Raw genomic sequence first — 24,417 nt, 5'->3', positions numbered from 1 at the left:
TTTTGATGAATACACATTATTAATCATTTAAACTGAAGTTCTTTAATTTTGGGGAGAATTGAATAAGAAATGTAACTTGTTCTTATTTTTCTAATTCCTGTAAATTAAAATCTTTTAAAATAAATGAGGTCTGAGCTGATTAGGATGAAGCCTTTAAATAAGAATATTCATTTAAAACTTATTATTACATTTTGTATCTCTAAAAATAAAGATGGAAGAGCGAACATTACAGAATAGTGTGAAAGAAAACCTCTGATAAATACTGTGATGTTTTTAGGAATAACATTAATAACTGTGTAAAACTCTTTAGGGTGACAAGCAAAACCCTGTTTAAAGAATGGGTTGAATTATTTTAATTTAGCAAAAAGATCGTCATTTCAAGTGAAAAAAAAGTCAAATGTGATTATAATCTATTTGAACAAGTTTCCGTTAAATTTTGATGAGATGACGAGGAATCTGGACCAGCACCAAAGCCACTCCTTCCCCCTGCTCCATCAATAGAATATCCACCTGTTACCTCAGATGCCACTGAACTTTTACTATAGTTCCCACTATGATTTGGCCACAACCAGCACCAGCAGTACCACCAGCTCCACCGGAAACATGTACAGAGATGCTGAAGCACTGGGAGCCACTGGACAATGTACCACATGTCCCCTCAAGCTACTTAATACAGTGATCTTTTTTTTTTTTTTTTAGCTCTGCACAGTTGCCAGACATTCAGAATCGCTCCCCAGCAAACATCAGAAACAGGTGGGTTCAACAAAGGTTTCCACCCATGTAAAAAAAAAAAATGTTGCACAACAAATAGTAGTAATAACTATAATATACAGCCACAGTAAAAAGTTTGGAATACTTTATAATAAGCTTATTCTGCTCACTAAAATGTTATTGCATTTTTAAATCACTGTTATTTTATTAAATGTTTAAAATATAATTTATTCACATTTAAGCCTGAATTGTACGCATGATTAGTCTTCAGTGTGATGATTATGGAGGACCAAGAGTCCGAGGTTTCCACAGCGGGATGAACCGCCAACTTATCCAGCAAATTTTTACACAGCAGATGCCCTTCCAGCCGCAACCCATCTCTGGAAAACACACACACACACAGCAAATTCATTGGTGTTAAATTTCAAGTGTTGTGGTAATTCAGAGTAAAGTTTTAAAATTCTAGAGTTAGACAAAGGTAAAATAACCCTCTCGGTGTTAGAAGCTGATTTGCCTCCTTGTCATACAGAGTAACATGTATCTACCTTTGTAGAAAACCCTTGTATTTGAGAAACTAATCAGAGTGTCTGAAATCTCGCCACACCCTCATTCACCTGGCCCTTAAATTGGTCAATTAGTCTAGTCCACTAGACAGAGGGAATGACCACAAATAAGTGAATTCAGACACCTGCTGTTGAACACCTGCTGTTAACAAGCACAATCACTGAAGGAATAAGAAATTGAAGGAAGAAATAAAACTACAGACACAGCCTCACACCAAACCAACTGAATTAAAACAGAGGATTAAACAACTCCATTAAATAATAGTATAAGCAGCTTCACTGATTACAGTTTGACTTCATTTTTGTAAGAATATTTGACAATGAACAGAGGTTTATATTTTTTATTAAAAAAATTTGCAGTGCACACACACACATATGCTCTCTCTCTTTCACACGCGCTCTCTCTCTTTCACACACACACACACACACACGCTCTCTCTTTCACACATGCACACACACAGGCACGCACGCATATTTCACACACACACACTCTCTTTCTCACACACACATGCACGTGCACGCACACACACACACACACACACACACACACACACACTCTTATGCTTATGGTTATTATTGTTCTGTATTTTGATGTACAAATGATCTATAGAAATGTCATAGAGCTACAGTGTATAGAATTAAAAGTCAGGGAGTAGTCAGTTATTTATAAATGCATTATTTATCTAACAATTGTCAACGGAACAGTAATGAAAATAGAGTAGAAAATGTAAAATTATTAAATTAGTTATTAATAATACAGTATTAACAATATAAATAAACAATGTAAATAAAATGTTAAAGACAAACAGAAACTGAAACAAAGTGGACTTAAAAGTCAAAGACCAGTCATTTATAAATGCAATATTTATTTAACAATGGTCAACAAAACAGTAATGAACATGGAATAAAAAATCTAAACAATTAAATAAGTTAAATATTAACAGAAAAAAATACAAAAATTAACAAATTAAATAAAATGTTGAATAAATTTAGAAACCAACAAGTGAAATAAAATAAATTGAACTATTATGGTGCACCGTTGTGGAGGATCTGTGTGCAAGTCCAATATAAACTAAGGATAGCTGATGTTGTGCTGCATCTTCTTTTGTTTAAAAGTAACTGTGTAGTTACAAATACAGGGAAAATCTGTTTGCTAATTATACATACATGAACACATTAGTGCATTGAATGACTACGTTTTTGTGAGCTAAACTAGGTTTTTGGGAACTAAGCATTGTATCAGTTGATAAAATATGGTTATATTCTGTAAATTAAAACAGTTATATAAAACTTCCGTACTTTTACAGAAAATTCCTGGCAACCACTGCCGGTATTTTTCAGTAAATTTAAAGGATTTTTTTAGCAGTGTAAATAAATTAAAGTTCATTTTAAATGTTGTGTTGATTGAACTAAACAACATTACCTTACCTTTATGTAACTAACTTAAGTTCACTCAAATGAATATTCTTTCTTTAAGGTAACTTAACTCGGTTACGTGGAACCTGTTGACATAAAAAAGTTAATTAAAGCCAACATATCATTTTTTTGAGTGCAAGGTCCTCTGTCCATGAGACTGCAATGGGCATTTCTCAATCTGAAAAAAAAATCATGAAAAATAGAATAAATAATTTTAACTCAATGACTCCTTTAATAAAGCACAAAAACGCTCTGTAAATTAATTTAACACTGTTTCTAGAATGTGTGTAATATTTATCTAATATGTAATTGTACAGTTTGTATCTCCAAAAAGAAAAAGATAGAGGTAAAGTTGGTTTTATATTCGCACATTCGTTCATTTAGAAGTCTCTATATTGTTTACCATGTTACTTTGAATATTCGATCGAAATTAGCATGCAAGTATGATTTGAAAACAATATCAACACTATCTAATTCACTGTGAACAATGCTGTACTTTGATAATAATTAATCATTGTCTGCTAATATGATTTTCCTATTTAGAATTTGCAAATAATTTTTTTCTGAAATGATATTATTAAGGAGAATGTCTGAATATCCGAATATAAAACCAACTTTACCTCTATAAGAAAAAAATAAGAGGAACTGGACAGGAACATTTCAGGCTTTAAAACCACATGCTGTATTGTACATTCATAATCCATTCCCCCACCTTTTAAAATCTCTCTCATAAACGGTCAAACTATAGTAAATTATTCGACGTAAATCTCAAAATACATGCAATTTAAAACACATTATTATTTAAAATCAAGTATGACATGTTTTACACAGATACTGTACTGAATGTACTGAAGCCTAACAAGTTAAGCAAATTTCAACAAACGTTATATCATGTAAACGAAATAAACACCCTTTGATAAATCTCAAGCCACTTTTTTTATTGAGGAGCTGGCCTGTTCCTGTTGCCCTCATCTCATGGCCAAACTCCTGTGCTGGCAAACTTTTTCAGACGTGAAATCCAGTCAGCGTCTGACATGGCTTTGTGGAATTTTCCAGACATTTTTTCTCCTATAAATTAAACGGTTTTAGATTAAAGTATCCAAATTTGAAATACAACACACTAAAACATTAATACGTGCAATTATGTAGATTTTCTTATCTTTTTTAAGAAATCACTATCAGAAAAAAAATCCTGTACTTTAAACAAAACGATGCTGTGCTCTGTCGAATGATGCTGTTTGTCGAAAATCACTGAAGGTCAAGGAACTTTTTTGACCTCTGACCCGCCTCCAGATGACCCTGTTATTCCTTTGTGTACCTTCGACTCAGTTCGGAAAATTGATTGACATCTGACTAACCTGTTTGACTGCACACCTAGCGGTGAATCTTGGAACGGTTCCTTCCCCAGCTTTAACATTGCCATGACTCTGATTGGTCAAATGTTGAAAATGTTGAGAATTACGGTCCGCGATTGGCTGCAAATGTTGAGACGCTGCAACGTGATTGGCTACAATGTTGGACCGAATCGCTCCGATTGGCCCTCATCTTCAACATTTGTGAAATATTGATGGACAATCCTTCAGCAGCTGGCATTGCTAATCCAGTGTGCTCTTTAAATCCCATCCTCGTCGCTAATATGTCCTGGCATTCGAGAGAGCCTGGTGCTTCTGTGGAACTTGTTTTACTCTCACTCTTTTAGCGTTTTGAAGGATGTTGTTGCAAAATTTTATTATGAAGTGGCCAAGTCCATCGAATCAAAACTGAAAGTCATCTTACCGAAAATAGTTGCACAAACATACATTTACAAATATGTGCCACAGTCCGGCCTCCACCAGAGAAAAAGGTGTATACGAGATGAGTTGGCAGAGTGGTTAAGGCGATGGACTGCTAGTCCATTGTGCTTTGCACACGTGTGTCTGAATCCCATACTCGTTGCTAACATGTTTTTGGCATTTGATAGAATGGTGTTTCTGTAGAAGTTGTTTTACTATCACTCTCTTAGCGGTTTGAAGGATGTTGTTGCAAAATGTTATGTCATCTTTATAAAAAAAGAGCTGCAAATACAAACATATATGCCATAGTCCAGCCCCCAAGTGAGTACATACATGACGAGGTGGAAGAGTCCATCGAATCCCATCCTTGTCGTTCAAAAGCTCTGGCGTTTGAAAGAGGCCGATGCTTCTGTGGAAGGTGTTTTACTCGCACGCTCTTATCGTTTTGAAGGATGTTGTTGAAAATTTAACGTCATCTTTACCGAAAATAGCAGCCAATATATACAGAAATGCCGTAGTCCAGCCCCCAACAGGAAAGTGAGTACATATATGACGGGGTGGCCGAGTCCATCGAATCCCATTTTTGTTGTTCATTTGCTCTGTCGTTCATACGGCAAAACTGAAAGTCATCTGACCGAAAAAAGTTGCAGAAACATACATTTACAATTATGTGCCACAGTCCGGCTTCCGCCAGGGAAGAAGGAAAGTACGTGATGAGGTGGCCGAGTGGTTAAGGCGATGGACTGCTAATCCATTGTCCCTGCACGCGTGGGTTCGAATCCCATCCTCGTCGCTCATATGTTCTGGTATTCGAGAGATCATGGTGTTTCTGTAGAAGTTCTCTCACTCTTTTATCGTTTTGAAGGATGTTGTTGCAAAATTTTATGTCAACCTTATCGAAAATAACTGCAAATACAAACATATGCCATAGTCCAGCCCCCATCATGAAAGTGAGTACATACATGATGAGGTGGAAGAGTCCATCGAATCCCATCCTTGTCGTTTGAAATGCTCTGGCGTTCGAAAGAGGCCGGTGCTTCCGTGGAAGGTGTTTTACTCGCACGCTCTTATCGTTTTAAAGGATGTTGTTGCAAAATTTAACGTCATCTTTACCAAAAATAGCAGCAAATACATACAGAAATGTCATATTCCAGCCCCCATCATGAAAGTGAATACATACATGACGAGGTGGAAGGGTCCATCGAATCCCATCCTTGTCGTTCGAATGCTCTGGCGTTTGAAAGAGGTTGGTGCTTCCGTGGAAGGTGTTTTACTCGCACGCTCTTATCGTTTTGAAGGATGTTGTTGCAAAATTTAACGTCATCTTTACTGAAAATAGCAGCCAATATATACAGAAATGCCGTAGTCCAGCCCCCAATAGGAAAGTGAGTACATACATGACGGGGTGGCCGAGTCCATCGAATCCCATTTTTGTCGTTCATTTGCTCTGTCGATCATACGGCAAAATTGAAAGTCATCTTACCGAAAATAGTTGCAGAACCATACATATACACATATGTGCCACAGTCCAGCCTCTACCAGAGAAAAAGAAAATATGTGACGAGGTGGCCGAGGGATTAAGGCGATGGACTGCTAATCCATTGTGCTCTGTACGCGTGGGATCGAATCCCATCCTCGTCGCTTATATGTTCTGGTATTTGAGAGATCATGGTGTTTCTGTAGAAGTTCTCTCACTCTTTTAGCGTTTTGAAGGATGTTGTTGCAAAATTTTATGTCAACTTTATCGAAAATAGCTGCAATTGCAAAACTGAAAGTCATCTTACCGAAAATAGTTGCTGAAACATACATATACAATTATGTGCCAAAGTCCGGCCTCCACTAGAGAAAAAGGAAAATACATGACATGTTGACCATGTGGTTAACGCGATGGACTGCTAGTCTATTATGCACTGCATGAGTGGGTTTGAAACCCATCCTCGTCACTCATTTGATTCGGCATTCGAGAGATCATGGTGTTTCTGTAGAATTTCGTTTATTCTCATTATTTTAGCGTTTTGAAGGATGTTGTTGCAAAATTTGATGTCATCTTTATCGAAAATAGCTGAAAATACAAACATATATGCCATAGTCCAGCCCCCATCATGAAAGTGAGTACATACATGACGAGGTGGAAGAGTCCATCGAATCCCATCCTTGTCGTTCAAAAGCTCTGGCGTTTGAAAGAGGCCAGTGCTTCTGTGGAAGGTGTTTTACTCGCACGCTCTTATCGTTTTGAAGGATGTTGTTGCAAAATGTAACGTCATCTTTACCGAAAATAGCAGCCAATATATACAGAAATGCCGTAGTCCAGCCCCCAACAGAAAAGTGAGTACATATATGACGGGGTGGCCGAGTCCATCGAATCCCACTTTTATGTTAATTTGCTCTGTCGTTCATACGGCAAAATTGAAAGTCATCTTACCGAAAATAGTTGCAGAAACATACATATACAAATATGTGCCACAGTCCGGCCTCCCCCATAGAAGAAGGATAGTACGTGATGAGGTGGCCGAGTGGTTAAGGCGATGGACTGCTAATCCATTGTGCTCTGCACGCGTGGGTTCGAATCCCATCCTCGTCGCTCATATGTTCTGGCATTCGAGAAATCGTGATGTTTCTGTAGAAGTTCTCTCACTCTTTTATCGTTTTGAAGGATGTTGTTGCAAAATTTTATGTCAACCTTATCGAAAATAACTGCAAATACAAACATATGCCATAGTCCAGCCCCCATCATGAAAGTGAGTACATACATGATGAGGTGGAAAAGTCCATCGAATCCCATCCTTGTCGTTCAAATGCTCTGGCGTTTGAAAGAGGCCGGTGCTTCCGTGGAAGGTGTTTTACTCGCACGCTCTTATCGTTTTGAAGGATATTGTTGCAAAATTTAACGTCATCTTTACCGAAAACAGCAGCAAATACATACAGAAATGTCATAGTCCAGCCCCCAACAGGAAAGTGAGTACATACATGACGGGGTGGCCGAGTCCATCGAATCCCATTTTTGTCGTTCATTTGCTCTGTCGATCATACGGCAAAATTGAAAGTCATCTTACCGAAAATAGTTGCATAACCATACATATACACATATGTGCCACAGTCCAGCCTTTACCAGAGAAAAAGAAAAATTTTGATGAGGTGGCTGAGTGGTTAAGGCGATGGACTGCTAATCCATTGTGCTCTGCACGCATGGGTTCGAATCCCATCCTCGTCGCTCATATGTTGTGCCATTCGAGATCATGGTGTTTCTGTAAAAGTTCTTTTTCTCTCGCTCTTTTATCGCTTTGAAGGATGTTGTTGCAAAATTTAACGTCATCTTTACCGAAAATAGCAGCAAATACATACAGAAATCCTATAGTCCAGCCCATATCAGGAAAGTGAGTACATACATGACGAGGTGGAAGGGTCCATCAAATCCCATCCTTGTTGTTCTAATGCTTTAGCATTTGAAAGAGCCTGGTGCTTCTGTGGAAGATGTTTTACTCGCACGCCTGGGAATACCGTTCTTATTCTCTGTCGTTCATATGGCAAACTGAAAGTCATCTTACCGACAATAGTTGCAGAAACATATGTAACCCTAGTGAAATAGTTAAATAATTATTTATAATATTATTTAGAGCAGTATAATCATATTATTATTATATCTACAAGTCTTTATAAATATGATAAACAAAATAAAATTCATGTATACAAATGTAGTTTGAGGTAAAGTAACAACCAATCGTAAGAGCGGGTTGTTAGCTCTGCCCCTTCCAGCTTGCCACAGAGACAGAGCAGAGACGAGACCTGTTGGCAAAATAATAGAGGAGCAAACTTGAACAAAAAGATTAAAATACAGTATGTTATGATTCCCAAACAGTTTAAAAGTGATTGTAGTTGTACTAAATCAAGTTGTACCTGCAAAAGTGTTAGTGTATTTAAGAGTTTGTTGAATTCAGACTGCATGTTGCATTGCGTTTACTGTGCGCTGACGCCATTTTGCAATCGCCCGTGTGTGAAAAGACCATAGAGTGATATAGACATCGCGAATTTGACAGGTTTGCCATTATATTAGCTCATTTTATGGTATACATGTGTGTGTATATGTGTTTTATTTGTTCCAAGTGTTGTATATTTTGTATGTTTTTGAAATTATTTTGAACATATTAAACTTATTTATATATTTTGGTCTGTGATCAGGCCAGGTTTTTTTCTGAGGACATTTTCCCAGTTTCACTGGATTCCTTGTATTGATGGCGAGCCTCCTACGTCGACCTGAAAAATTGTGAAGTACACATATTTCAATTTATCCTCATTTCACCGGATAAAGCAAGAATTTGCCAAAGTTTTAATTCCTTTATTGGACTGCAATTTTTAAATACAGCTCTAAGGACTGATTTTCTTAGAGGGAAAAAACAGAACTTTATCTGAATTGAACTCATTTCACCAATTTCAGAGTGAACAACGACACTGATTTATTTGTGTTATTTTATGGATTCTTTTGTTTTCACTTGAATTAATTTATTGTGATTTGTGTTTGATTTAAAATAATTGTAAAGTGGGTGCACCCTGGGGTTGTGTATAAATAGTTATGTTACTGATGTAAGTATTGTTTACTAAGACAAATATGAAAAGGAAAAAATTCATACAATCTAAAGTAAAAATTTTTTTGTATTTAAAACATTCAACAACAGTTTGTCTTTGGTTATTGCTCAGTTTCACCCCCACCCCCTTTTACTTACCTTGTAATCTTCTGGTTTTATTGTCTGGTCCAATAATAAATAAATATAGTACACCTGTTACACTTGGATGGGAGACCACCTGGGAATACCAGGTGCTGTAAGCTTTTTGAAGTCCTTCATTTGGCAGCTGATAGACTTCCCCGTGTCACAGCTTTGCTGCCATTATTTTTTCTCGCCTTCAAGGGTATTGTTTCTGTCGGTGCTGTGTCGATGCCAGCTGAGCTGCGCTCGCTCCCTGGTGCTGCGCCTGTTTCAAATAGCCAACTCTTGACGGCCTCTTTTGCTTACGGCCATACCACCCTGGAAATGCCCGATCTCGTCTGAACTCGGAAGTAAAGCAGGGTCGGGCCTGGTTAGTACTTGGATGGTAGACCGCCTGGGAATACCAGGTGCTGTAAGCTTTTCGAAGTCCTTCATTTGGCAGCTGATAGACTTCCCCGTGTCACAGCTTCGCTGCCATTATTTTTTCTCGCCTTCAAGGGCATTGTTTCTGTCGGTGCTGTGTCGACGCCAGCTGAGCTGCGCTCGGTCCCTGGTGCTGCGCCTGTTTCAAATAGCCAACTCTCGACGGCCTCTTTCGCTTACGGCCATGCCACCCTGGAAATGCCCGATCTTGTCTGAACTCGGAAGTAAAGCAGGGTCGGACCTGGTTAGTACTTGGAAGGGAGACCGCCTGGGAATACCAGGTGCTGTAAGCTTTTCGAAGTCCTTCATTTGGCAGCTGATAGACTTCCCCGTGTCACAGCTTCGCTGCCATTATTTTTTCTCGCCTTCAAGGGTATTGTTTCTGTCGGTGCTGTGTCGATGCCAGCTGAGCTGCGCTCGCTCCCTGGTGCTGCGCCTGTTTCAAATAGCCAACTCTTGACGCCCTCTATCGCTTACAGCCATACCACCCTGGACACGCCCTCTAGTGTGAGTTAGAGTTGTTGCACTGCAGGAAGTGTGAGGTGGCAGAAGGAAGAGAGAGGCTCTTCCATTTTGGCAGTTTTGTTTTTTATTTTTAGGTTTTGCATTACAAAGTTTACTTTAATTGTTTTTTCAGTTAAAGATTATTTTTAACTAACCCCAAACAGTAACACTGTTTTGGGGTTAGAAAACAACAAAATGGACACTACGGAGAAAGAGAATGGACAGGACACAAATGGAAAAAGGAACAGAGAACAAGGAAATGCTACAAACATGCTTGAAAGGACACGAAATGAAGATGCCGGAGAAAACAGCAATGAGACATGGGCAACAGTTGTCTCAAAGAAAAAAGAAGGAAAAGGAGGTGGTCAAGAAAAGAAAGAGGATCTACAATCAATTGCAAGTATTGAAAGTGTAAAGAATACTGAAGGACAAAGGAATGCTTTAAGTCAAAAACAACAAATGCTGAACAAACTAAAGAAGCAAGCAAGATATCAAAGAGAATATAAGAAGGAAGCCACACTGACAATGATGATAAAGGATGTTGAAAATTCAACTATAAACAACATAATCAAAGCAGTTGAAGACAAAGTCGGGATTGGCAAACTACTTGGACTGAGAAGGAAAAACAACAACGAATTTGAACTGACAATGGAAAGGGAAAAAGAATGCGAGATATTGATTAACGGACTGATGATTAATGGAGAAGAATGTGAAGTGAAAAAGCTGTGTGCAACAGAAAAAATGGTATCTTTCCTGAACTATCCCAGTTATATACAGGATGAGGAGATACAACAGAAACTGAGTAATTGGGGAGTAACTCCTATACTGCCAATAAGAAGGAAATATCATCCGGGAACAATGGTTGCAGACGGAACACGATTTGTGAAGGTAAAATTTCCCAAAGAAGTTAAATCTTTACCATACAATGTTGGCTTTATGACAGAAGAAGGGATGCAGTATTTCAGAGTGATTCACGATAATCAATTGAAAATGTGCAGACTTTGCTCAAGTACAGAGCATGAAAAGAAAGACTGCCCAAATTTCACGTGCAGGAGATGTCTTCAGCAGGGGCATTATGTGCGGGACTGCGAAGTTCCGCAGTGCCAGGGCTGCGAGAGGGCATCAACAAGATGTAACTGCAACAAAGAGGAGGAAGTTGAAAGGATGGAAATACAAGCGTCACTTGAAAATACTGCAACAGAAAGGAAGGAGGACAAAACAGGAGAAGAAAACAACACAGAAGAGGACAGAAATGAGCAAGAGGATAAAGAAATGGAACTGGGAGAAGGAGCAAACAAGGAAGAAGAACCAAATAGTAGACAATTTGCTGAGGAACAAGATGATGAGGACACTATAGAACTGAACAATGAAGAGAGACAGGAGAAAACAAGGACTGAGGACAATGAAATAAGAGCAATAAATGAGGTAAGAGCAATGGATTTTGAAAGGGGGAATTATGGACTGGAAAAATAAGAAAAAGGAAAAAAGATAAAAGATTTAAAATCAAGATCTAAAAGTGGCTTAAACATTGAAATGGTTCTACAACGGCAGAAAATAAAAAGAGAAGAGAATAAAGAAAGAATGGAAAGGAAGAAATTTGAAAAAGGAGATACAAGAAACATTTGTTTAAGTGACAGTGACTCAGAATGAATGGTGGTTATTGGTTTATCCAATAATTATACTAATGAGTAATGTATGTGTGGTATCATTGAATGTAAGAGGATTGTCCAAATGTGAAAAGTTTAAAAGATTAACGTATTTGACAAAAAAGTGTGATACATTATGTTTACAAGAGACAAAGTGGGAAAATGAGATTAAAAATGAAATGAGAAAATTATGGAATGGTGAAATATTTAGTAATGGAAATACAGAAAAGAATAGAGGAGTACCAACTTTAATAAAAAGAGGGATTTTTGAGAAAGTAGAATTAGACTATAAAGACACAAATGGAAGAATAATAATTGTAAAAGTTCTGTATGGTGGGAAAAGTTTTAGAGTATGCAACATACATGCACCAAATGAGGAAAAGGACAAATATAACTTTTATAAGGAAATAGATAAGCTAATAGAAAAGAATGAAAACATTTATTTTAGGAGATTTTAATATTGCCATGCAAAGAATAGATATAGATGACTCAATGAATTTTAGAACAGACAGAGGGAGGAATGAACTGCAAAATTTAATGAGAAAATGTGATTTGGTAGACGTATGGAGAGAGCGGAATGGTATGACAAGAGAATATTCAAGAAGAGAAATTGCAAATAAGATTTTAAAGCAAAGTAGAATTGACTTGTTTTTATGTAAGAAAAAAGAAGTACAATATGTTAACACAATTTTATATAAAACCTATAGTGAAAGTGATCATGATTTTTTATGGATAACAATGAATTTTAATGAGATTGAAAAAGGACCAGGGGCCTCATGTATCAACGCTGCGTACGCACAAAAACTTTGCGTACGCCAGGTTTCACGCTCAGAATCGCTCACGTTTGGATTTACTAACAATGAACTGAACGTGGGAATGTGCGCAGGTTCACGGCAGCTTTCTGGCAAGCGTACGCACATTTTTTGTGCGTGTCTGTTTTATTTCCATTGGCGACTCCTAGAGGCAGTTGTGTTAAATTCTTCTCTACAAAGTGTCTGAGCCTTGCAATGGCAGCTGTATGAGACGGGTTCATATAGTAGGTATGTAAGATTTCCATACCATACATTTGACCAGCTAAACATTAAAGCACAATTTGCAGCGGTTGCCTGTTTTCCCAATGTAATCTGAGCAATCTACCGCACGCACATTGCTATAAAGACACTATCTGAAGATGAATTTGCAAGCGTGAATCAGAAACATTTCCATTCAATAAATGTGCAAATAAAATATGATGCACAAACTTATTGATGATTCCTACTTGTCTTTCTCGTGATAAATAGTTGGCAAAATCTGATATGTAGCGGCGAAAAAAGAAGAAAGATTTCATCAGACGCTGGATTCGAGCCAAGTTTATGCTCGAACGTGTCAGTACATGATCACAAGCTTCTTATGAGGTGCGCCACTGAGACTGCTAAGGATACTGCAACATTTTACAGATATAAACCACACTATTTCTTTTTTAAATGCACTCAGTGCGATGTTCAGACCCATCTGTGTTAACCGTATCAGCTAAACTCTCCCACTCTATTTTTTCTTTTGTTGTTAATTCCGGAGAACAAACTTGCAAATAGCACCGCTTTTCTCCGGTCTACCTCCGAAAGCAGCACCTCCATTTCACATTCTGTTCAAAGTTTCTCTTTTTGCTTGATTTTGCCGTTGCTTTTTCGTTGGGTTTTGCCATTAGCATAGTCATTAGCATATTCATACGGGGGAGGAGGCAGGGAGGGGTTTTGTGCTCGTGCATGTTGCGCTCAGTTTCACGTTCATTCAATGTACAAAAGAATATGCGTGAGATTCGGCGTACGCAGTGTTTCATACATCTGAATTTTTTTCTGCGTACGCACATTTACAGCTTTGTGCGTACGCAATGTTTTAGTAAGATTTCCACGCAAGTCTTCGTACATGAGGCCCCAGGAGTGTGGATACTCAACACTGAGCTGTTAAAAATAGAAAGTTATAAAATGGATATAGAAAATATAATAATTAATAGTGTGAATGATGAAATGTTTGAAACAGAAACAGGTTTATGGTGGGATAATCTGAAAAATAGAATAAAAGAATACTCAATAAATATATCAGAAAAAATACAAAAGGCCAAAAAATTCAAAGAAAATAAAATTAGAAAAGAATGGAATGAAGAAATGAGTAAAGTAAATGGGATAAATGTTGACAAAATAATTGAATTACAGGAAAAGCTGAAGAAAATTGAAGAAGAAAAGTGTAAAGGAGTAATTATTAGAAGCAGAGCTAAAGACATTGTAGAAGGAGAAAGAAGTACAAAATACTTTTATGAATTAGAAAAAACAAGACAGAGAGCAGCTATAATAAAATGTATAAAAACACAAGATGGGAAAACTGTAGAAGACAAAGACGGAATTTTAAATGAAACTAGACGATTTTATAAGGAATTATTTACAGAAAATGGAGTAAATTTAAATGATGAACATTTTTTATTAGAAAAAATAACAGCAAAATTAAATAAAGAAGACAAGGAAATGTGTGAGAGTGAGATAACAGATTTAGAAATAGAAACAGCTATTGATCAGTCGAGAAATGGGAAAAGTCCAGGAATAGATGGACTACCAGTTGAGTTTTATAAAGTTTTTAAAAATGTTTTAATTCCTATTTTAAATGAAATATACAGTGATATTTATGAAAAAGGGGAGTTAACTAATAGTATGAAGAAAGGAATGGTGAAAATGATTTATAAAAGAAATGGAGACAAAGGAGACTTAAAAAATTATCGACCCTTAAGCATGCTGAACACAGACTATAAAATTTTAGCAAAGGTTTTAGCTAATAGATTGAAAGTAGTTGTACCCAACATAATCAAAACAAATCAAGCATATGCAGTTTTAAAAAGAGACATAACTGATGTCATAAACAATATAAGAGATATTATATGGTATATGAGAGAGGAAAAAGAAACAGGATATATAATTAGTGTCGATTTAGAAAAAGCTTTTGATAGAGTGGAACACAAATATATGATGGATGTAATGGAGAGATTTGGTTTTGGAGAAAGATACTTACAATGGATAAAATGTTTATATGCAGATATAACAAGCTGTATAAAAGTAAATGGTTTTTTAACTAAAGATTTTAAAATAACAAGATCAATAAGACAAGGATGTCCAATGTCGGCACTATTATACACACTTGTATCTGAAACATTGGGATTAGCCATTGATAATGAAACGCAAATACGAGGATTATGTATAAAAGGAACAGACTTAGAACACAAAATATTTCAGTATGCTGATGATACTACTTTAATAGTAAAAGATATTAAAAGTATTGAAAAAGCAGAGGAAATTTTAAACAGATATTGTAATGGAACAGGAGCAAAAATTAATAAGGAAAAAACTAAATACATGAGAATGGGAAAAATAAATGTTTTACCAGAAAAAATAAAATTTAAAGAGGAGACAGTCGATATGAAAATTTTAGGTATAAGGGTTGGTGAAAATGAAAATGAAACAAGGAATTTAATGTGGGAGGAAGTTTTAAAGGGAATGGAGAAAAGATTATATTTTTGGAAATTAAGAGGTTTGTTTTTAAAGGGGAAAGTTTTAGTTTTAAATTCCTTATTTTTATCAAAAATGTGGTATGTTTTAGGTACAGTGAGTTTGCCAATGAGTGTGTATAAAAAGATAAAAGCTATTGTTTTAGATTTCTTATGGGATGGAAAACCTTCCAAAATAGCTTATGACACCATAATTGGTAAAGTTGAAGAAGGAGGCTTAGGTTTAATTGATCCACTAATCAGAATGAAGAGCATAAGAATTAAAACTGTAAATAAATATTGGAAAGAAGAAAAACATGTTTGGAAAGATGTGATGAGATATTTTTTAAATAAATGTGGGGAAATACAAGAATATATATTATGGATGAAGCCCAAAGAGAATATGATGAATAAAGTTCCAGAATTCTATAAAGAGGTTATTAAAGCATGGGGAGATTTTAGAAAGCATATTGATTGTTCATTTAGTAAAGAAGAGATTTTAAAGCAACCGCTGTTTTTAAATGAATATATTAAAGAAGGGAATAATACTATTTTTTATAAGAAATGGTTTAATGCAGGAATAAAGCAAATTAAAGATATTTTATATGAAGTGATACCTGGTTATGTACAGGCGCAAGTAATAAAAGATGCAATAATAGAAAACTATGAAAACGAATCTAAAAGAGTTATTGAAAATCAGTTTAACAACTTGAAAAAAAATATACCAAAAGAATGGAAAGAAATTATAGAAAATAAATTGGAAATGCACAGAGATGAAGGAAGGGTGATAAACTTTAAAGAAAATCAATATGCTTTTAAAGATGGTATACTGAAAATGTTTTATTCTTGTTTACGTAAAGATGTTTTTGTTACACCCAAAGCAGAAGAGTACTGGAAAAGGTTATATCCCAATATTGAAAAGAAGGAAATATGGCAAAATGTAAGAGCTTGGTGGAAAAGTCCCGTTTTAGAAAATTTTGATTACATTTTAAGACAAAACTGTTTATTAAGTGAAATGAGATTGTGTAAAATAGGTTTGGCAAATGATGCAAGATGTAAAGTTTGTAATGAAGAAGATGAAGGTATATTACATTTGTTTTTTAAATGCAAAGAGTTAAAATGTTTTATTGGAAAAATTAAAGAAATGCTAAATGAAATGGGGATTGAAAATGAAGTTGTTGATGAGGAATGGGAAACATTATTTTTATTTGGTTGTAAAACAGAAGGTAAAAACACAAGGTTCATAAATTTCATTTTAACAGTTGCAAGAAATGTGATATGGAATAGAAGGAATATTGTTAAACAAAAGAATGGCAAATTGTCTGTGTGTAAATTGTTTCAAAGAAAAATGTCTGAACTGCTTAATACTCTTTTTTATTATTGTAACATGAATGACAAGATTGATGTATTTGAAAAAGACTTTTTAAGCGGGAATACATATGTTCAAATGACTTTATATAATGTAAATGTATTATTACCTGAATGTAACTGTTTTTAATTTTTGATATAAAATAAAGAAAAAAAAAAAAAAAAAAAAAAAAGAAATGCCCGATCTCATCTGAACTCGGAAGTAAAGCAGGGTCGGGCCTGGTTAGTACTTGGATGGGAGACCGCCTGGGAATACCAGGTGCTGTAAGCTTTTCGAAGTGCTTCATTTGGCAGCTGATTTAAATAGCCAACGCTTGACATCCTCTTTCGCTTACGGCCATACCACCCTGGAAATGCCCGATCTCATCTGAACTCGGAAGTAAAGCAGGGTCGGGCCTGGTTAGTACTTGGATGGGAGACCGCCTGGGAATACCAGGTGCTGTAAGCTTTTCGAAGTGCTTCATTTGGCAGCTGATTGAAATAGCCAACGCTTGACATCCTCTTTCGCTTACGGCCATACCACCCTGGAAATGCCCGATCTCATCTGAACTCGGAAGTAAAGCAGGGTCGGGCCTGGTTAGTACTTGGATGGGAGACCGCCTGGGAATACCAGGTGCTGTAAGCTTTTCGAAGTGCTTCATTTGGCAGCTGATTGAAATAGCCAACGCTTGACATCCTCTTTCGCTTACGCCCATACCACCCTGGAAATGCCCGATCTCATCTGAACTCGGAAGTAAAGCAGGGTCGGGCCTGGTTAGTACTTGGATGGGAGACCGCCTGGGAATACCAGGTAAATAAAAAAAAAAAAAAAAAAAAAAAAAAAAAAGAAATGCCCGATCTCATCTGAACTCGGAAGTAAAGCAGGGTCGGGCCTGGTTAGTACTTGGATGGGAGGCCGCCTGGGAATACCAGGTGCTGTAAGCTTTTCGAAGTGCTTCATTTGGCAGCTGATTGAAATAGCCAACGCTTGACATCCTCTTTCGCTTACGGCCATACCACCCTGGAAATGCCCGATCTCATCTGAACTCGGAAGTAAAGCAGGGTCGGGCCTGGTTAGTACTTGGATGGGAGACCGCCTGGGAATACCAGGTGCTGTAAGCTTTTCGAAGTGCTTCATTTGGCAGCTGATTGAAATAGCCAACGCTTGACATCCTCTTTCGCTTACGGCCATACCACCCTGGAAATGCCCGATCTCATCTGAACTCGGAAGTAAAGCAGGGTCGGGCCTGGTTAGTACTTGGATGGGAGACCGCCTGGGAATACCAGGTGCTGTAAGCTTTTCGAAGTGCTTCATTTGGCAGCTGATTTAAATAGCCAACGCTTGACATCCTCTTTCGCTTACGGCCATACCACCCTGGAAATGCCCGATCTCATCTGAACTCGGAAGTAAAGCAGGGTCGGGCCTGGTTAGTACTTGGATGGGAGACCGCCTGGGAATACCAGGTGCTGTAAGCTTTTCGAAGTGCTTCATTTGGCAGCTGATTTAAATAGCCAACGCTTGACATCCTCTTTCGCTTACGGCCATACCACCCTGGAAATGCCCGATCTCATCTGAACTCGGAAGTAAAGCAGGGTCGGGCCTGGTTAGTACTTGGATGGGAGACCGCCTGGGAATACCAGGTGCTGTAAGCTTTTCGAAGTGCTTCATTTGGCAGCTGATTGAAATAGCCAACGCTTGACATCCTCTTTCGCTTACGGCCATACCACCCTGGAAATGCCCGATCTCATCTGAACTCGGAAGTAAAGCAGGGTCGGGCCTGGTTAGTACTTGGATGGGAGACCGCCTGGGAATACCAGGTGCTGTAAGCTTTTCGAAGTGCTTCATTTGGCAGCTGATTTAAATAGCCAACGCTTGACATCCTCTTTCGCTTACGGCCATACCACCCTGGAAATGCCCGATCTCATCTGAACTCGGAAGTAAAGCAGGGTCGGGCCTGGTTAGTACTTGGATGGGAGACCGCCTGGGAATACCAGGTGCTGTAAGCTTTTCGAAGTGCTTCATTTGGCAGCTGATTTAAATAGCCAACGCTTGACATCCTCTTTCGCTTACGGCCATACCACCCTGGAAATGCCCGATCTCATCTGAACTCGGAAGTAAAGCAGGGTCGGGCCTGGTTAGTACTTGGATGGGAGACCGCCTGGGAATACCAGGTGCTGTAAGCTTTTCGAAGTGCTTCATTTGGCAGCTGATTGAAATAGCCAACGCTTGACATCCTCTTTCGCTTACGGCCATACCACCCTGGAAATGCCCGATCTCATCTGAACTCGGAAGTAAAGCAGGGTCGGGCCTGGTTAGTACTTGGATGGGAGACCGCCTGGGAATACCAGGTGCTGTAAGCTTTTCGAAGTGCTTCATTTGGCAGCTGATTGAAATAGCCAACGCTTGACATCCTCTTTCGCTTACGGCCATACCACCCTGGAAATACCCGATCTCATCTGAACTCGGAAGTAAAGCAGGGTCGGGCCTGGTTAGTACTTGGATGGGAGACCGCCTGGGAATACCAGGTGCTGTAAGCTTTTCGAAGTGCTTCATTTGGCAGCTGATTTAAATAGCCAACGCTTGACATCCTCTTTCGCTTACGGCCATACCACCCTGGAAATGCCCGATCTCATCTGAACTCGGAAGTAAAGCAGGGTCGGGCCTGGTTAGTACTTGGATGGGAGACCGCCTGGGAATACCAGGTGCTGTAAGCTTTTCGAAGTGCTTCATTTGGCAGCTGATTGAAATAGCCAACGCTTGACATCCTCTTTCGCTTACGGCCATACCACCCTGGAAATGCCCGATCTCATCTGAACTCGGAAGTAAAGCAGGGTCGGGCCTGGTTAGTACTTGGATGGGAGACCGCCTGGAAATACCAGGTGCTGTAAGCTTTTCGAAGTGCTTCATTTGGCAGCTGATTGAAATAGCCAACGCTTGACATCCTCTTTCGCTTACGGCCATACCACCCTGGAAATGCCCGATCTCATCTGAACTCGGAAGTAAAGCAGGGTCGGGCCTGGTTAGTACTTGGATGGGAGACCGCCTGGGAATACCAGGTGCTGTAAGCTTTTCGAAGTGCTTCATTTGGCAGCTGATTGAAATAGCCAACGCTTGACATCTTCTTTCGCTTACGGCCATACCACCCTGGAAATGCCCGATCTCATCTGAACTCGGAAGTAAAGCAGGGTCGGGCCTGGTTAGTACTTGGATGGGAGACCGCCTGGGAATACCAGGTGCTGTAAGCTTTTTGAAGTGCTTCATTTGGCAGCTGATTTAAATAGCCAACGCTTGACATCCTCTTTCGCTTACGGCCATACCACCCTGGAAATCCTCGAACTTGGTACATTCCAGGAAGTGTTTGGCTGCAGTTGGGAGAGAAAGGCTCTCCCTACTCTTTGTTTATTTTCTTTTTGATTTGTAAAGTATTAGAGTTAATTTGTTTTTTTTGTTTTTGTGAAGTTTATTTTCCTCCCAACAGCATTAGCTGTTCGGGAGGAACTTATTTTTTTCATTTGGAACTCTTTTTTTGGAGTAAGCAATGGCGGACGGATGCACGGCAACAAACACGGACATGGCAGGAGAAACTCGACTGGTGAAAGATAATGGACTGGCAGGAGGAACGCGAAAGGCTATCGACATTGGATTAGGAGGAGAAACAAGCACGGCAAACGACAACGGACTGGCAGGAGGAACAAGTAAGGCTAACGAAAATGGACTGGATAAACGACCACGAAATGGAAACAAAACTGAAAAAAGTAAGTTTGCGGAGAGAAAATACTTGAAGGAGGCTACGGTGATTATAAATGTGGAAAACGTACTTGAGGTAAAGGCAGAAGATGTTATTAAAGCGATAATGGAAAAATGTGGACAAGGGAAAATGTTGGCGCTCAGACCCAGACAAGGCAAAGAATATGAACTGACCATGGAAAAAGAAGAGGAGTGTGAAAAACTTTTAGAAGGACTAACAATTAATGGAGTGAACTGTGAAGTTAAAAGTTTGCACAACCGAGATTATGTAGTTTCCTTCTTGCACCTGCCTGTCTACCTGGAAAATAGTATAATTGTAGAAAAATTGGAAGGATGGGGTGTTGAGCCACTAACAAAAATTAAAAGAAGATGCTACCCGGGCACTGACATCGAAGATGGGACGAGGTTCCTGAAAGTAAGGTTCCCGAAGGAGGTGGCATCACTGCCCTATAGCACGAGGCTAGAAACAGCCGAAGGACCACAGCATTTCCGGGTGATGCACAGTCGGCAAGTGAAAACTTGTAGGCAGTGCATGAGCCCGGACCATCTGCTGAAAGACTGTCCTAATTTCAAGTGCTACAGATGCGGAGAATGGGGGCATTTTGCACGATCGTGCACCACTGTCAGATGCTCGGAGTGTGCAGAATTCTTAGATAAATGTGAATGTTGGATGGAAGGGAAGGAAGGAGAAAAAGAAAAACAGGTGGACAGACAGGTGCAAGAAGGAAATAAGGAGGAAGATGCAAAACTTGAAGGAGATCAGGAGGAAGAAGCAACACAGCAAAGAGAAATAGAACAACTAAAGAATAACACTGGAGAAGTTGTGGATTTTAATGAAGATGGAGAAACGAAGGAGGGAGGAAATCAAATGATGGAAATTGAGTTTTCAGACATGGAGGAAAATGGACAAGAAAAAATTGAGCAAAACAAAGACATGGATTATGAAGAAGATGCAAAGGTGGACAATATGGACAAATGTATGAAAGTGAATTTAAGAAGAAGAACACTAAAGGTAAAACCAAATTTGGACAATGTTAGAAAAAAGGCCAAAGCTAATATGTTCAATGTGTTAAGGAGTTTAGAAGGAGGGGAAGATGAGTAATGTATTTTAAATATTTATTTTTATTTTTATCTTTTCTTTTAATGGTTTTTAATTGTGTTAGTTTTAATACAAGAGGTCTTTTAAATGTTGGAAAATTTGACAAGGTAAAGGAACTATGCAAAAAACAAAACTTAATTTGTTTACAAGAGACTAATTGGAATGATGGTGTGATGGAAGATTTTAAAAGAAGATGGAGGGGGCAAATATTTTATAATAATGGTGATGGAAGGATGGGAAGAGGGGTCGCTATTTTAGTCAAAGAAGATATAAAGAATGATGTGGAAGAACTATACAATGATAAAGAGGGGAAATGCCTTGCTATTAGAATGAGAGAAAATAATATGACATTATGTAACATTCATGCTCCAGTAGCAGAAAAAGAAAAGAAGGACTTTTTTAACAGAATAAATGATCTTATGATTTTATGGGGCGAAACTATTTTAATAGGAGATTTTAACACGGTTTTTAATAGAATTGATTTAGCGGATGGCATGGTTTTTAGGAATGACACTGGGAGAAAAGAGTTGCAGAAACTAATGGCAGAGCACAAAGTAGTGGACATATGGAGAGTAAGGAATGAAGGAAAAAGAGAATATTCAAGAAGACAGTTAGTAGATGGTAACTTAAAGCAAAGTAGGATTGATTTTATTTTATGCAAGGAAAAACTGGGTGATTTTATACAGAGTGTTTATTTTAAAGAAACAACGCTAAGCGACCACAAGTTTTTATTAATGAAGATTGATTTTAATGAAACTAAAAGAGGAAAAGGGATATGGATTTTAAATACAGAAATTTTAAAAGGAGAACCTTATAGAAAGGCAATAGTGGACTTAATAAATACTGAAATACAAAATGAGATGTATCATGAAGATAAAAGAATATGGTGGGATAACACAAAATATGAAATTAAAAAGTATACGATTAAAATGAGTAAATCAATACAAAAAGCAAAAGCACATAAAGAAGTAGAGGTTAGAAAGGAATTAAATGACAGTTTAAATCAAGAAAAGGTAGATATAGAGAGAATACTGTTTCTGGAGGAGGAATTACGAAACATAGAAGAAAGAAAATGTAGAGGTGCGATGATCAGAAGCAGAGCCAAATATATTGTGGATGGAGAGAAATGTACAAAATTCTTTTTCAATTTAGAGAAAAGTAAGGGTAACGGAGAAATTATAAGAGAATTAAAAAAAGAAAATGGAGAAAAAATAAAAGAAACACAGGATATTTTAAAGGAAGTTAGAGATTTTTATGAAAGCCTTTTTAAAAAAGGTGAAATAAATGAAAAAGAAGAAAAAAATTTATTGGATCAAATTGAGGGAAAGGTAACAGAGGATGATAAAAAGATGTGTGATGAGGAAATACAAATAGAAGAAATAAAGGAATCTATTATGCAATTAAGTAATGGGAAAAGTCCAGGATTAGATGGATTAGTATCTGAGTTTTACAAAGTTTTTAAGGATGTTTTAGCACCAATTTTAAAGGAAATTTTTGATGAAGTTTTTAAAAAACAAGAAACAACGCATTTAATGAGAGTTGGTTTAGTGAAACTGATATATAAGAAAAAAGGTGAGAAAAATGATTTGAGGAATTTTAGACCCCTAACAATGCTAAACACAGATTTTAAGATTTTAGCCAAGGTATTAGCAAATAGACTTAAAAAGGTCTTACCCGATATTATCAAAACTAGTCAGGCATATGGCGTAAAAGGGAAAGATATCACAGACATAATTAGCAGTATAAGAGATGTAATACAATACATGAAAGAAAAGAGAAAAAATGGATATGTAATAAGTGTAGATTTCGAGAAAGCATTTGACAGAGTTGAACACAATTTTCTATTTGAGGTTTTAAATAAGGTTGGTTTTGGGAATAATTTTTTAAGATGGATCAAGTGTTTATACAACGGAGCTATTAGTCGTATTAAAGTTAACGGTTTTATTACAGACTGTTTTAATGTAACACGATCCATAAAACAGGGATGTCCACTCTCTGCACAGCTGTACAGTCTAGTGACTGAAGCTCTAGGATCAGCTATAATAAGAGATAAAGAAATACATGGAATTAAAATTGTAGAAACAGAAGAAGAACAGAAAATTTATCAATATGCAGACGATACTACACTGATTTTAAAAGATATACAAAGTGTGATAAATGCAATGAAAATCATTGAAAGATATTGTAATGGATCAGGTGCTAAAGTAAACATGGAAAAAACTGTAGTCATGAGATTAGGCAATGCATGTATTCTACCGGATGTTTTTAAATTTAAAGACCAGAAAGAAATAAAGATTTTAGGGATAACCTTTGGAGAAAATGGGAAAAGAGATAAGGAGATAATGTGGGATGAAATTATCGGAGGAATGGAAAGGAGATTAGAATGGTGGAAACAAAGAAGAGTCAATCTGAAAGGTAAAGTTTTAATCATAAATACGTTGATGTTGTCAAAAATGTGGTATGTGTTAGGAGTTACCCCTATGGATCACTGGCATGAGCAGAGAATAAAACAATGTTTATTGAGTTTTATCTGGGAAGGAAAACCACCAAGAATTGCATATAATGTATTAATTGGAGCAACCGATGATGGGGGGTTAGGTTTGTTAGACCCAGAGACAAGAAAGAAAAGCATGAGAGTCAAAGTAATAAAAAAGTATTTAAATAAAGAATTTAAAGCCGAATGGAAACATGTAATGAGGTTTTATCTTAACAAATGTGGGGGTTTTAATATGAATGATGATATTTTATGGATGAAACTGAAACAAAGCATGATAACTGGGATTCCTGAATTTTATAGAGAAGTTTTACAGGCATGGAGTGAGTTTTTAAATCACGTTGATTTTAAACCTGAAGGGAGGAACATGTTATTAAATCAACCTTTGTTTTTAAATGGTAATATTTTAACACAAGAGAAAGAAGTATATTTTAAATATTGGTTGGAAGCAGGTGTATGTCAGGTTAAGGATGTTTTATATGAGATTAA

The 24,417-nt window shown here is 37.4% G+C and overlaps 1 protein-coding gene, 21 non-coding genes and 1 pseudogene across 26 annotated transcripts in view; all 23 read left to right on the top strand.

Annotated features, from left to right (window-relative positions):
• The window catches only part of LOC103910797 (uncharacterized), a 1,018,570-nt gene that overhangs the window by 658,822 nt on the left and 335,331 nt on the right, over positions 1-24,417 (top strand). The window lies entirely within an intron of this gene.
• Positions 5,175-5,255, top strand: trnas-gcu (transfer RNA serine (anticodon GCU)). The gene has a single exon. It is a non-coding gene; the product is annotated as a tRNA-Ser (tRNA).
• Positions 6,022-6,103, top strand: trnas-gcu (transfer RNA serine (anticodon GCU)). The gene has a single exon. It is a non-coding gene; the product is annotated as a tRNA-Ser (tRNA).
• trnas-gcu (transfer RNA serine (anticodon GCU)) lies at positions 6,962-7,043 on the top strand. Its single transcript has one exon. It is a non-coding gene; the product is annotated as a tRNA-Ser (tRNA).
• On the top strand, positions 7,592-7,673 carry trnas-gcu (transfer RNA serine (anticodon GCU)). The gene has a single exon. It is a non-coding gene; the product is annotated as a tRNA-Ser (tRNA).
• On the top strand, positions 9,463-9,581 carry LOC137493782 (5S ribosomal RNA). Its single transcript, XR_011013757.1, has one exon. It is a non-coding gene; the product is annotated as a 5S ribosomal RNA (ribosomal RNA).
• On the top strand, positions 9,760-9,878 carry LOC137494121 (5S ribosomal RNA). The gene has a single exon (XR_011014096.1). It is a non-coding gene; the product is annotated as a 5S ribosomal RNA (ribosomal RNA).
• On the top strand, positions 16,938-17,056 carry LOC137492366 (5S ribosomal RNA). Its single transcript, XR_011012339.1, has one exon. It is a non-coding gene; the product is annotated as a 5S ribosomal RNA (ribosomal RNA).
• Positions 17,115-17,233, top strand: LOC137492365 (5S ribosomal RNA). Its single transcript, XR_011012338.1, has one exon. It is a non-coding gene; the product is annotated as a 5S ribosomal RNA (ribosomal RNA).
• LOC137494160 (5S ribosomal RNA) lies at positions 17,292-17,411 on the top strand (annotated as a pseudogene).
• On the top strand, positions 17,591-17,709 carry LOC137492364 (5S ribosomal RNA). Its single transcript, XR_011012337.1, has one exon. It is a non-coding gene; the product is annotated as a 5S ribosomal RNA (ribosomal RNA).
• On the top strand, positions 17,768-17,886 carry LOC137492363 (5S ribosomal RNA). Its single transcript, XR_011012336.1, has one exon. It is a non-coding gene; the product is annotated as a 5S ribosomal RNA (ribosomal RNA).
• On the top strand, positions 17,945-18,063 carry LOC137492362 (5S ribosomal RNA). The gene has a single exon (XR_011012335.1). It is a non-coding gene; the product is annotated as a 5S ribosomal RNA (ribosomal RNA).
• Positions 18,122-18,240, top strand: LOC137492361 (5S ribosomal RNA). The gene has a single exon (XR_011012334.1). It is a non-coding gene; the product is annotated as a 5S ribosomal RNA (ribosomal RNA).
• LOC137492359 (5S ribosomal RNA) lies at positions 18,299-18,417 on the top strand. The gene has a single exon (XR_011012332.1). It is a non-coding gene; the product is annotated as a 5S ribosomal RNA (ribosomal RNA).
• LOC137492358 (5S ribosomal RNA) lies at positions 18,476-18,594 on the top strand. Its single transcript, XR_011012331.1, has one exon. It is a non-coding gene; the product is annotated as a 5S ribosomal RNA (ribosomal RNA).
• On the top strand, positions 18,653-18,771 carry LOC137492357 (5S ribosomal RNA). The gene has a single exon (XR_011012330.1). It is a non-coding gene; the product is annotated as a 5S ribosomal RNA (ribosomal RNA).
• Positions 18,830-18,948, top strand: LOC137492356 (5S ribosomal RNA). Its single transcript, XR_011012329.1, has one exon. It is a non-coding gene; the product is annotated as a 5S ribosomal RNA (ribosomal RNA).
• On the top strand, positions 19,007-19,125 carry LOC137492355 (5S ribosomal RNA). Its single transcript, XR_011012328.2, has one exon. It is a non-coding gene; the product is annotated as a 5S ribosomal RNA (ribosomal RNA).
• LOC137492354 (5S ribosomal RNA) lies at positions 19,184-19,302 on the top strand. The gene has a single exon (XR_011012327.1). It is a non-coding gene; the product is annotated as a 5S ribosomal RNA (ribosomal RNA).
• On the top strand, positions 19,361-19,479 carry LOC137492353 (5S ribosomal RNA). The gene has a single exon (XR_011012326.2). It is a non-coding gene; the product is annotated as a 5S ribosomal RNA (ribosomal RNA).
• LOC137492352 (5S ribosomal RNA) lies at positions 19,538-19,656 on the top strand. Its single transcript, XR_011012325.1, has one exon. It is a non-coding gene; the product is annotated as a 5S ribosomal RNA (ribosomal RNA).
• Positions 19,715-19,833, top strand: LOC137492351 (5S ribosomal RNA). Its single transcript, XR_011012324.1, has one exon. It is a non-coding gene; the product is annotated as a 5S ribosomal RNA (ribosomal RNA).

This window comes from Danio rerio, chromosome 4 (assembly GCF_049306965.1).
Source record: "Danio rerio strain Tuebingen ecotype United States chromosome 4, GRCz12tu, whole genome shotgun sequence".
Classification (NCBI taxonomy): domain Eukaryota; kingdom Metazoa; phylum Chordata; class Actinopteri; order Cypriniformes; family Danionidae; genus Danio; species Danio rerio.
This window is presented reverse-complemented; position numbering and strand designations above follow the sequence as displayed.